The sequence below is a fragment of the Acomys minous genome (genome assembly GCF_964271855.1).
Source record: "Acomys minous genome assembly, chromosome: 12".
NCBI classification, from domain to species: domain Eukaryota; kingdom Metazoa; phylum Chordata; class Mammalia; order Rodentia; family Muridae; genus Acomys; species Acomys minous.
The window spans coordinates 40,001,002-40,014,427 of NC_140493.1; the positions used below are offsets into that span (position 1 = coordinate 40,001,002).

General features: G+C 43.9%; 1 long non-coding RNA gene across 1 annotated transcript in view; it reads right to left on the reverse strand.

Moving 5' to 3' along the window:
• Nucleotides 1–225: 225 nt before the first annotated feature.
• The window catches only part of LOC311579826, a 45,621-nt gene continuing 32,420 nt past the window's right edge, over nt 226–13,426 (reverse strand). The window contains exons 3-4 of the long non-coding RNA XR_014773257.1: nt 3,663–3,745; nt 226–1,083 (exon numbers count right to left, since the gene is read on the reverse strand). This is a non-coding gene — a long non-coding RNA (uncharacterized lncRNA). The remainder of the gene's footprint in view (nt 1,084–3,662; nt 3,746–13,426) is intronic.

Genomic DNA, 13,426 nt, shown 5'->3' on the forward strand with positions numbered 1-13,426 from the left:
AAAACTTCAGCGAGTTCAAGGGTGCAATGGCCACATCATGAGCAGAGGACAGCGTTTCAAAGCACTCCTCCCCATAAACCTTTACAGCCAGCATTTCCTCCTTTCCATCCTCACCTGTCCTTGGTGGGATTTGGCCATCGAGACTTGCTGAGTGCACAGTCACCTATCTATACTTGCAAAACTATATGCACAAAACTCCACATCTTAAAAATGGATGTACTGATCTGACAGGAAGCTGCTTTTCCAGCTGAATCTCTCATTACTTCCTCTTCCTTGAGCCAAACACTACTCCCTCTGTCCCCGTGGTCCATCCCCATGGTCCTGTCACCACCTCCGTTTGTAGCATCATCGCTGTCAGCTTCTGTGCTTGTCTATTTTTTTCCTTTCTTCATTCTCAGGTGACCCTTGGAGATGCCTTCCAGGAGTGATGAATTCTTTCATGAAAACCTCCACCCTCTCTGTTGTACTCTAAACCCAGGCAGCCTGCCTTTACACAACCTGAGCGTCTCCTCCTTCAAGCTCATCTTTGCAGATAGCGTTGCATCCTGCGCACAGAATCCTCAATATGCTCACTGAATTTTTAAACTACGCAATCAATATTCAATCTTATGGCATGCTGGCATTTGAAAGGCAAAGAAGAGGAGTAATCTCGGGGAACTGTCATAATAGGACCTATCAGTGTTGTTGGGGGGGTCTAACAAGGTATGAAAATGGTTATTTGATTGCTCGAGAAAAAGCAACATAAAAATATCCAATGTCGTCTCCACGGTACGAATGATAGTTAAGAGCTCAGTGCGAGAGTCAGAGAATCCAGACTGAAATCTTGCCTGTGCCTCTCCAAAGATGCAATCTTTGGATCGATTAATGTCGTTGAGCCTCGATTTCATCCTTGGAAAAATTCAGAGAGTAATTGTAGCCATGTCCTAAAGCTGTTCATTTGCTTCAATAGATGGTGGGTGTAAAGAGTTTTGTGTAGTAGCTAGAACGCATTGTGAGAGCCAGGCTTCGGTTTTCCTGTCAGGGGGGAGAGATGTCGCGGGCTGTTTCCAAGAGTCAGAGGTAGTTCTTACACAACAGTCATGGCTGCTTAGGAAAAAGCAGATCGAGAGTATTAGGATTCGCTGTAGCTGTAGGCTCCCAAGTATACTATGGCTACATGAGACTGCGTTTACCTCAGACCTCGTCATTTCAGACCTAATAAAGGCCCTGCTTTTGGAACCTACTACCATGAAGATCTGCTCCCCATTTAGGAAGTCCCCAGGGGTTGGTAGGAACAAGGATGGAGCTCAGAAGAGGGAGGGCTCAGCTTTTTCTCTCTCACTTTTAGATGCTAGAATGAGTTGGGGGGTTAAATTTGTTGACCCATGTCAAAGTAACACTAGCTAGCCACTCCTTAGCATTTAGTGTGCTTGGCACTTTGCATGTTTAACCTCGCTTAATCTTCTTAGGGCTTGTAACGACTCCTTGTTATTTCTAGTTTATAGAGGAGGAGGAGGGGGGGGGATGGTGGTGATGGTGGTGGTGATGGCTGCTGACTGCTTTCGCAGACTTAGTGTTATCAGTTACTGTGCTAACCTTCATTGCTCCTCCACACCTCCAGTTATAACCCTATGGAGTAGGAACAATTTCAACCTTCATTTTCTGAATGAGGAGCTAGAAATACCAGTAGGTTGCGTGAACTCCCAAGGTCATTAGGCTAATAAATAATGGGGAGAACACAAACCTCCAGTTCCTATAGCTCCAGAGTTCAACTTTCTTCCCTGAAAAGCCCAGCCAAACTCAAGCGTGAACATCTTGACCTTCAAACTGAAAGACGCTGAGTTATTACAGCCTTGTCCTTGTGTGAGTTCCAAGGTCTCTTGAATTCAAAAGTCTATTTTTCCTCCTGATAACTCCAGCGGTGACATCCCTCTGTAAATTATCTGTCACCTGCCTAGCTTCTTGTTGTAATGCTTTATTAATCTCCAGTTTGAATTTTTCCCTTATCCTTATCCTATTTAACCATCTCAAATAATATCACCTATGAAATATTAGAAAAGATATCTTTGGGGAAATTTTTCAATGAGATAACACTAAATACAGAATTGATTAAGAGTAACCAAGCCGGCGTGTCCTCATCCGTCACCAAGCTATTGTTAGTTCTCCATTTTTCCTAATATGTTCTTAGGACCCTAGGTATGGACCAATTGTCTTATTGATCTTTCATTATTAAAAAAAAAAAGGCAACCAAAGCACGAAGGGCTGGTGGATTTCTGTCTTGTTTAGCTGCCATACTTGTTAGCAGTCCCTTGCCTGCCTAGCATGGTGCAGGCACCTTGGCCTCTGTTCTCCTCACTGGTCGTGTATTGACCCTCACTTCTGCTCCTTACATTCATGGTCATAATCATGGCAGCTCATCACAAGTGCGTTCGATGCCTTCAGTTTCTACTGTAGCCCTCCCTCCGCTATTTCAGACCACACATCCTCAGCCCTTGTCACCTATGATCCTTTCCTTGCCTCTGATATATTGATTCCACCACATTCCCATTGTCGATCAGACCTCTCGTGTTCTTCCTTCCCTTTGAACTCAGCTTGGGGTCCAAAGCCTTATAAGTTCCTCCCTTGACCCATCATTAGATCTTTTGCCCTCTTCTGACTCCATCCCACCCATTTGAAAGGGGACAGCTAGCTAAACTCAGATCTTACAAAACAGTACTGTTCTTAAGTACCAAAGCATGGCTGGAACCATCTCTGCCTACCATAACTTTCTGCAGCTCTTTAAGCCTTCATTAGAGACATTCTTTCAACCTTGTCTTTTCAACAAAATAAATCCTGGACTCTCTCTTGTTTCTCTAAGTACTTTAAGAGGGATAAAAGCATATTCCATCTTCAAAACAAGACAAACCTTCATATCCATAAGAGAAAAAGCCTCATTTTTTATGTTTTATTTCAGGACAGACTGTCTGGGAAAGAGGTGGTGACCCGCATTTCAACTTCTTTCTCTTCCGTTTATTCTTTAACTCACAGAGTAGGGCTTTCACCCCAACTACCTCACCAAACTGCAGTTATCAGACTATGAGCGAGGTCTCCATGGCCGTGTCAGCTTAATGGGGTTGAATTATATCGCTGACTTTCTGCTTCTCCAGTTCTCAGACACCACGGTTTTACACTTCATGGCCTCCACAATGGCATCACCAGTTCCCAATACACCCTTTCTTAAAGACTCGAAATGATTTTATTAGCAGTACTGGGGTGTTGGTTTGCACCTAGCGCCTCATCCATGGTAGATAGGTTTTTTTTATCACTGAGCTATGGTCCTAGCCCTTGTCCTTAAATATTGGCATATGTGCCATTGGTTCTGTTTCTCCAGAGAGTCCTAACTAATATACTTGCCAACACAATGTTTACTTTTATTTTATGATTTTTTTCCCATCAATAATGAACTACTCCCTCATTCTTCAAACTATTTTTTTTTCCTTCTGTGGAAACACTCTCCTGAGTTTCCTACTTTCTTATCTTATCGATCATTTCTTCTTCCAAGTCCTACATGAACAATCCCTGCTCACCCCCTGTATGTTCCCCATATACTTGTCGCTCTACTTCCTCTTTCACAATGAGTGACTTCTTAGTTGTAGCTGTTCCTGCCTGGCAGTGACCCCCCACATTCACTTCCAGAATCCTACCCAGGTTTGCGTCTTTAGCTGCTTGCTTCACTTCTAAACTTGGATATCCAGTAGCTGTGATAAAGCACCATGACCAAGGCAACCTATAAAAGAAAACATTCAATTAGGCTTGCACTTGCAGAGGCCTAGTCTATGGTGGTAGCACAAAGGCACAGTGACAATAAGAGCTTGGAAAGAGCTCACATCCCAAACAGTGAGTAGGAGGCAGAGAACACATTTGAGAACAGCATGATTCTTGAAACTTCAAAGCCTGACCCAAGTGGTATACTTCCTAAATCAAGGCCGTGAAGCCTAACCTTCTGCCAACTGGGGAACAAGTATTCAAATGCCTAAGACTTCTGTGAGGCACCTCATTCAAACCACCACATGGCATTAGTATCTACTCTAGTCCTTGGGTCAAGAGCAGGCAAATCTTATGAAGACTAAAAAGTAGATTTGTAATTGCCTAGGTGTGTTAGCTGAATGGTGGGGCCCTCTCTTCACAAAATATATAGCCATGATTTTTTTTAATTTATTCTTGTTACATCTCAATGGTTATCCCATCCCTTGTATCCTCCCATTCTTCCCTCCCTCTCATTTTCCCCTTATTCCCCTCCCCTATGACTGTTCCTGAGGGGGATTACCTCCCCCTGTATATGCTCATAGGGTATCAAGTCTCTTCTTGGTAGCCTGCTATCCTTCCTCTGAGTGCCACCAGGTCTCCCCCTCCAGGGGACATGGCCAAATATGAGGCACCAGAGTATGTGAGAAAGTCATATCCCACTCTCCACTCAACTGTGGAGAATGTTCTGCCCATTGGTTAGATCTGGGTAGGGGTTTAAAGTTTACCACCTGTACTGTCCTTGGCTGGTGCCTTAGCTTGAGCGGGACCCCTGGGTCCAAATCTGCCTATCAATAACGTTCTACTTGTAGGTTTCTAGGGCCCTCTGGATCCTTCTACTTTGCTATTCTCCCATGCTTCTCTCATCTAGAGTCTCAATAGGATATAGCTATGATTTTTTTAAAGTTTTATGTATTGTTTATACAGTATACTCTTCACATGTATGCCTGCATGCCAGAAGAGGGCACCAGATCTCATTATAGGTGGTTGTGAGCCACCATGTGATTGCTGGGAACTAAATTCAGGACCTTTGGCAAAACAGACAGTGCTCTTAACCTCTGAGCCATCTCTCCAGCCCCATGGCCATATATTAAGTTCCGGAGTCCACAAATGTTATCTTATTGGGGGAAGGGTCTTTAGGGCTGCAGTTGAAGCACTTCAACATTAGATCATCCCAGAGTATCCAGCTGGACTTTGAATTCACTGGCAAGTATCCTCACAAGGAGCACACAAGAGGGATGAACAGGGTGAGGGAGAGAGGACACAGAGAAGGACAGGTGGTAGAGCTAGACAACTACAACCCAGAATCTGAAAGAGGCAAAGAAGGCATCCCCCTGCAGCCTTCCCAAGAAAGCCCTGTTGACACTAGATGCCAGGCTCTGGTCTCCAAAACTGTGAAACAGCACATTTCTGTTGGTTTAAGCCACCAACAGTGTGGTCATTTCTCTTAGGAAAGCAAGAAGACGGGTTGGGGAGTGAGTGGGAAATGGAGAACGGTTGATAATAAGTAGGCTTTTCTTTTGAGTGATGTAATAGGCTAAAATTGTATCATGTAGATGGTTGCGCAACTTTGAAGGTATGCTAAACACACACACACACTGAATTAACACCAAATAAATGAGCTTTAAAGTATATAAATTATGTCAATAAAAAATGTTAATATATAACTCTAGGGGTTAACTTTTAACCTGTTAGAATGATTTTGAACTCTCCTCTGAGACATGCCTCATGTCTGACCCCCGTTCTCAGCTTCTATGGCCACTATCTTCACCACATCCATCGCTGTAGCCTATGCAATAAGAGCTGACCTATCCTGCCCCGATCCATTCAAACCTCCTTCAAATCCATATTCCTTTAAGAAAGCAAATGGCTTATTTTATTTTTTCTAAGTTGGAGTAAGTTTTAAGATAGGGATGTTCTATGTAGCTCCTACTGGCCTGGAAATCACTATGCAGCCCTGGAGTGCTGAGATTATGGTGCCTGGCAAAAATCATTATCTCAAAATAATCCTGAGTTCTACAGGTACTTGTGACCTTTGATGACCTCTGCTGGGATGCCCAGGCAGCTGTGACTTCCCTGGGAAGGAAGCATTTCCATACCATTTTAATTCTTCACAGCACACCTTTCTTATTCTTGTCTCTTGTGCTTTCAAAGTTCAGTTCTAGGAACAGAGGCGTGGCCCCTGGGAACAGAGGCGTGGCCTCTAAGAACAAGGGTGTGGCCTCTAGAAACAGAGGCGTGGACTCTAGGGACAGAGGCGTGGCCTCTGAGACTTGCAGAAATATCCCTTCTGTTTGGATCCAGTCCTCAGCACAAACTGGAACCAATAAGCGCTGTCCGCCGGGTCTCATCTCCCAGGGTTTGCATCTCTCCCTGAAGCTTTCACCTTGAAGCTCCGACTCTCTACCACAGTAGAATTCCAACTGCGCAGCACTAACCAGAACCGTGAAAGAATAGAAGAAAGCCAGAGACATGGTATAAGAAACAGCAACAACAGTTCAAATCCCAGCTACATCACTTACCCTTAGTGTGATTTCAAGCAGGTTGTTAAATGCTGAACCCTGTTTTCTAGGCTTCTCTTTTGCAGTCTTCAAAGGAATCTCTCCCACAGTTTAGTTGCACTGCCTTTTCTCTACTCTCCTAGGCTTAAGTATTTGCAAATTAAACTGACAAAGGCGTATTGACAAGGGAAAAGGAAAAAAAAATCCACGTAAGAAGAACATGGAGGGAGTGGTTCTCTCAAGAACAAAACAGGGTTTCCAGGACGAACAGACTGGTGTGGAGGGAATTCTGAAAGTGAGTTTCTAGGAGGTCAGAGGTGAGAGAAGGAAGGTGGTGGTCATGCTTAAGTGTGTGTGTGTGTGTGATTGTGTGTGTGTGTGTTGTATAAACCCCCTGGAGAGAGGATTTACAGCAACCACATTCTAGAATTTCTGCTTCTGGAGCGATAACAGAACCTGAGGGAGGTCTCTGTTTGCATTTGGCTGATTCTCAAACATCTTCAGTTAAAATAATCTTCATATCCGCTCCCGATGGCAAGCAGATGCCCTCGGTTGCAGGCAAAGGGTGCCCTTCCTTGGAGCGTGCTCTTTCTCACCTTCCCCTCCAGTGTTTTCTCACTGCTGCCCCAGTGCTTGAGCCAGGACCCAGGATTGTCTTTAAAACGTCTCCAGAAACTGGAGAAGCATGCTGCTGATTCCTCACAGCCAGGCCAGTCCCTACCCAGGTCCACTGCTGGCTGTCCTGCTGTCATTTCTCCAGTCCAAGGGGTCACCTCCCACTTGGACTGCAGCAGTACCTGGGGCTATTAATACTTTGCAGCGGTCAGAGTTTTCTGTAAAAGGCACTCTTTAAAATGCCAATCACTGCAAAAGATACATGACACACCTGAATAAAAACTTCGTTTTGAAGCTTACTTTGTACAATGAATATACTTTCTTTTTCTTTTTCTTTTTTTTTTTTTTAAGAATGTCATTCACTTCCTTCAAACTCCTTGGTGGCCTCTCCTACCCATATCCCGATGGGGCACTGTGGTGCCACACCTCACACAACCTTACACTGCTAGCTTCACTTGCCTCCCCTTGAGACCAGCTCCCGACACACTGGTATGCAGTCCTTCTGGAACCCTGTGGAAGCTTCCTCCTCCACTAGACACTGCCTCGAAGCCTCTCTTCTCTCTCCACACTCCTACTCCATCTACTGGGCTTGTTCCTACATGGTCTCAACCGACATATTTTTTTTTTTAATATTTTCCCTGACATTCTCCTTCCTCACACATGAGTAAAATTCCAATGATGTCATACATAGAAAGAAAGAGAGAGGGGGCAGGGCAAGGGGCTAGGGAGGGAGGGAGGGAGAGAACGTGCCCATCACTCTTTGAACCATGCGTTACTCTAGCTACAGCTGTACCTATGCTATATGAAGACTGAGTTTATCAAAAAACCATAAAAAGACTGTAACGATCACAGGTTTCTTGTTTTCCCCTCAGCTTTGTAATTAGAACAATCGAGTCTGTAAGAACCAATGTGGAGGCACAGCTATGACATTTCTGAGTTCCGTGTTATTTAATGCTGGTGTAAGTTGGATGTGACTTCTGAATTTCTTGTTTAATCCCACAGGTTTCTCATGAGCTCAGTGGAGAGGAGCATCATGGACACTACCTCAGCATCCTCGGGTCTTAGCAGTCACACTCCATGCTCACTGGGTTATTTTCCTAGTGAGTGAACGAGTCCACAGTCAGTGCAACAGTTAAAATGAAACACCCACCACCACCACCACCACCACCAGCAGCAGCAGCAGCAGCATCTGGACCATCCTAAACCTAGATCTGCAAATGCAAAACCTAGATTTGCAATATGCAAATCAGTAGAGGACATTTTAACGATAAGAAACACTGTAGGAATACCCAGAGAGGTACAAGGTAAATCTGTTTTTTTTCTTGTTAAAAAAGATTAGATTAAAAGCACCCAAAGGTCCCTTTCATTATAAATTCTGATTCTAGGATTCAATGCTAGGTGTTTGAAACAGCAGGTGTATAAATTTACAGAGAAGTAAACTGGGTACATATAAAAGAAGGATAATAACTTAACACTGACTTTCCCCAGGCCGCTAGCAAGGACTGCTCACTGTTTGTAGTGCCTCATGACTGCAATGGTCATCCTGATGGACCATCTTGTAGCCTAGAAACTGTTCTTTCAGACACTCAAGACAAGACTCAACATTCGTCTTCAGAAGCGGAAGCTTAAAACGGCAAGGCTAAGGCTAGAATAGAAAGAACCAGCTCTGGAGCCAGACCTGGGCTGAGTCCTGGCTCCCTGTGACCTCAGAGACATCGCTGACTTCCAAGGAGATTCAGTTCTGTCATATTTAGGTAAAATTTATAGGGTTGTTTTTAAGAGCCCTTAATTTCTAGTCCTGTAATCTAAGCTGCTGTACCTGGTTAAATACATATGAACCATGGCCCCATTGCTGCCAAATGCCTACTGCTCAGTGCAAAGAGCACTTAGAATAAAGCCCACTCTCCCTCCGATCATAATCTCTTACCTGACATCGCCCTGTCTGTTTGCTCCTCCCCCTAATCTCCACCCCAGCATCTACTTTCACCACGTGCCAGGTGTGGCAGTTTGAAAAAAAAGTGGCTCCCACAGGCCCAAAGGGAGTGACACTATTAAGAGGTGTGGCCTTTTGTAGTAGGTGTGGCTTTGTTGGAGCAGGTGTGTCACTAGGGGGTGGGCCTAGTGTTGCAATCTCTTCCTGCTGCCTGCTGATCCAGATAAAGAACTCTCAGCTGCCTCTCCAGCACCACGTCTGCCTGCATGCCGCCATGCTTCCTGACATGCTGGTAATGGACTAAACCTCTGAAGCCGTAAGCCAGCCCCAAATAAATACCTTCCTTTATAAGAGGTGCTGTGATCATGGTGTCTCTTCACAGCGATAAAACCCTGAGATACCAGGCATGTTACTGTACCCCATCCTGCTGCTGCTGCTGTTCCTTGCATCACTGTCTCCTTTTTATCATCCAGACTCCATGCAGATGTCACTTTGGGAGAGATATCTTTTCTGAATACTTACTCTGCAGTGCACATACATGTACACACACACACACACACACACACACACACACACACACACACCGTGCTATTCTCACTGTCATTTCACCTTTGTTTCATTTTCTCCACTGTATTTGTCAAGATCAAATGTTACCTTGTGCAATTATGTGATAACTTCTTATTTGAGAGACAGGTCGAGAATGCATGATGACCTGAGAGTGAGAACTCTGCCTAATCTGCCATTACACACCAGTACCTAGCCAGAACCAAAGCAGATTATAAACAAACAAACAAATAACTTACTTCTGACAAATTCAGAATCTCTCTCTGCATCTTTTTTTCTTCTTCACAATCAAGATAGTAATCTCCCAGACATGAAACCAATTTTGGAAAGATGAAAAAAGAAAAATACAAGCAGTCTGTTTAACTTTAAAGACAGTCATCTGAGTTGGGCTGAAGCTCAGGGGCACAGTGTGACGGCTTAGCACACACAAGCCTCTGGGTATAATTGCCAGCGCTGTAATAAAATAAACCCCAAAAGTAATGTTTTTAGGGAGCTAGAGATATGAATAGTGGTGGTAATGTGCTCCCCTCCCATACACAAGGCCATGAGTTCAAATCCTGGTACCGGAAAAGAAAAGCTAACAAAACAATACTCTCTAAAGCGAATGAACCGTGGCTTGCAATTGCATTTATCAAAAGAGATCCTATTCACCAAGTAGTCAAAACAACCTTTTCCAAGAAGCAGGCTGGGCTCCGCTGGCTGCACAGTTGAACTTATTTACATTCTAGTGCATTTTACTGCTATTTACTGGAGTTGGTTTTCTGGGTACGTCTCTGAATTTCATTTTATGGATTTAAATTTTTTCATCCCTTCAATTTACTAACTGCATAGAGAAAATTGTTCCCCCATCTACAAAATGAAGGCTAAGAAATCTACACCATAGGAGTGTCCTGAGAACTCAGCGACATCATTTATCAAAGAAGACACAGAGCACCTCTCCATAGTCGGCAGTCAAAAAGCATTCTCTATCTGCCTCCCCAAACCCTTATGAGTATGGCTCCTTAACGCATGCCAGCGTGCTAATAAGTGTATGACATAGTGACATTTTCCAGACCTAAGAAGAGTTGCTGACTCGTAATTATAACTACTTCTAAAAATACCTAAGACCCTTGCTTAATCTGACTTTGACCTTGACATACTTTAGCACTGACTATTTGGAAGCTTGCTTGCATTCTTGACTAACTGCTCTGGGTGAGCAGTTTACTCTGGCCACTTATAACATGGCACCTTTCCCTTTGAATAGCCTGTAGCACATGTGTTCTAATGTGATTTGTAATTGAGATCAACAGGAATAAAGACAAAAGGTGTCTCATTAGAAAGAAACCATGCACAATACCTCTTAATGATTAATAAAGCCATGCACTTAGTGAACTATATCCTACCAGAGTCTGAACTATCCCATGGTTAAGCAGAACAACCTTTGAAACCATCACCCTTTGGGTATCTTTTAGATACCAGAAAGTGGGACATAATGAGGAACCAGGTTATCCAGGCTCCAATGATCAGTGCATATAAATCAGTAAGTCCTTAAGTCCTACTTTATTATAAATTCTTTGAGAGCAAGCACCATGTATTGATTTTGTAAGTCACAATTATCTGAATATGTTAAAGTTTTTAATTTTATTAACCATGTGTGTGTGTGTGCTTGTGTGTGTGTCATCTGGCATGCTTGCTGGGAACTGACATCAGTTTCTCTATGAGAACAGTCTACTCTCTTAGCCACTGGGCCCTTTCTCCCACCCTATATCGGTATTAAATTAATGACTGTCTTCAAGGATTTTATGTTCATCAGCTTTCCGTTACTATAACAAATGCACGAGGTGATCATTTGTGACAAAAAGCTTCTTGTAACCCACAGTTTAAGTGACTCTAGTCCGTGATTGATTGGCCACCTTACTTTGGGCAACACAGCATATTATAGTAGGAGCATGGGAGGGAGCAAAACTCATTTCATGGCCAAGAGCAAAAGAGACAAAGGGGAAGGGGTTGGTGCCCCACAATCCCCTTCAAGGGCATGTCCCAATGACCAAAAGAATTACCACTGGGCTCCACTTTTTTTTTTTCAAGACAGGGTTTCTCTGTGTAGCCTTGGCAGTCCTGGACTTGCTTTGTAGACCAGGCTGGCTTCGATCTCACAAAGATCCCACTCTCTCTGCCTCTCCGAGTGCTGGGATGACAGGCATGTGCCACCATGCTCAACTCTAGGCTCCATCTCTAAAAGGCTGTACCTCTGATTGGCACCACCTTGGGGGCCATGCTTTTAACACAGGTGCCTTTAAGAGATGTTTAAGAACCAAACCAAAGTATTTGAATTAAAAATGAGATTTAGGAAAGCCCGAAACTACAAACTTTTTTTAATCAAAGATTTTCCATTTCTTAACATCTATTTCTATATAAAATATGTCTGTATCTATGTAGAAGTAATTGCATAAATAATTGAAGGATAACACATATTATATAAACTTGTAAGATATATTGAGTATATAATATATTATGTTTCTCAACTGGTCTACAAACTCTCATTGAGGCCTCAGTAAGTATAGTAGCCACCACTGAACAGATTACATATAAGGAAAGACTCCTCAGGATTGCCACAAAGCCCAATTTCCCTATGAAATGAACCTCTAACCCGAAACTACTAGTGAAACCCCCAAGCAAGGTGTAAGAGAATTAGCTTGCACTCATCTGGCTCCCAGAGAGCAATAGTGTTAAGCTTCTCCAAAGCTGGTATTTATGATTTCCAATGCATTTCCGTGACACTAGCATTTACAGGCCGAGATCTGTGATGTCTAGTGGATCCATGGAACGAGTTCTGCACAACTCCCTGAAAGCAGAGGCAACATCTAAGTGACATGTACATTTTCTATAGTAGGCCACTCCGAAAGGGCTCTGTGACCCAAGCAAGAGTTGAAGACAGTGACACTTACCTCTCCAATACACTTGGTAAGGGAAACAGTGCCGGTACCCTTAAAACCAGCTTCCTGCCCTGAGCTGGGTGCTGTATTGATCACCTTCTCCTGTTTAGTCTTTAATCCTGGTTCTTAACTCAGAGGTCCTAATGCCTGGAAATGTTCTAAGCAATAGCAGTGCCTTTTCTTCTACTGAGGTGACTCTCAGTGGGACACTGGGTAGGAAATAATCATGAGAAAGCCTTGGCCTTGATCAGAGGCTGGGACGTTCAGCTCCAACCTCAGGGAAGGGAGAAGGGCTGAGAGCTGAGTTCATTACAGATAATTCCTACAGGAGGAAGTTTCTGAATGGCTCTGGAGGATGGCATCCCTGAGGGCGTGGGAAGTCTGCACCCTTCCCCATATGCCTTGCCCTGTGCGAGGAGGGGACCATACTCACTCACATGCCTTCCATTAAAAGGGGGAAATGTGAGGAAATTGGTCTCCCCAAACTCTGTGAACTGTCCTAGAAAATCATGGACACTGATATGGAGCCCTGAGAATCCTACCTTGGAGTCACCTGGTGAGAACTACCATGGGCTGCAACTTGTGATTGCCATCTGAAGTGGGGGACCATGTTGTGGAAGCAAGCCTTCATCACACAGAATCACATAGGACAGAGAGATAGCGTAATAGCTGAGTTGGAGTGAACACCCTCTGGTTAGTGTCCACAGCACAGCCGCATGGTGATAAAGAGGCAGCCGCACGTCTTAGAAACCAGAAGTGTATAGAAGAGAAGTGTTTGCTCTTCTTATACAGAAAGAATGGATGAAACTCGAAGAGCTGGCAAGTCTACAAGTTCTATCCAAGGTACACAAGTGCTAGGATAAGGCACAGTCACTCTCTCAAGGAGCTCACACTTTTGCTGGGGTAGGGGTGTAGAAGTTGGGTTAAATGCATGAAATAAAGGGTAATGCTGTCTGCTGGAACTAGCCATCTCCTGAGTCCTTTCCCTAAGTGTCCACAGTGGGGACTCAATCAACATCTTCTTTAGACATTGTGTTGACGTTGGACGCCACGGGAATAAAAACAGAATTAATGGTCGATATGTGGCGGCATCCCCAGGCACGGTTAGAGAGAGGTTAGAATAATTAGGAAAGAAG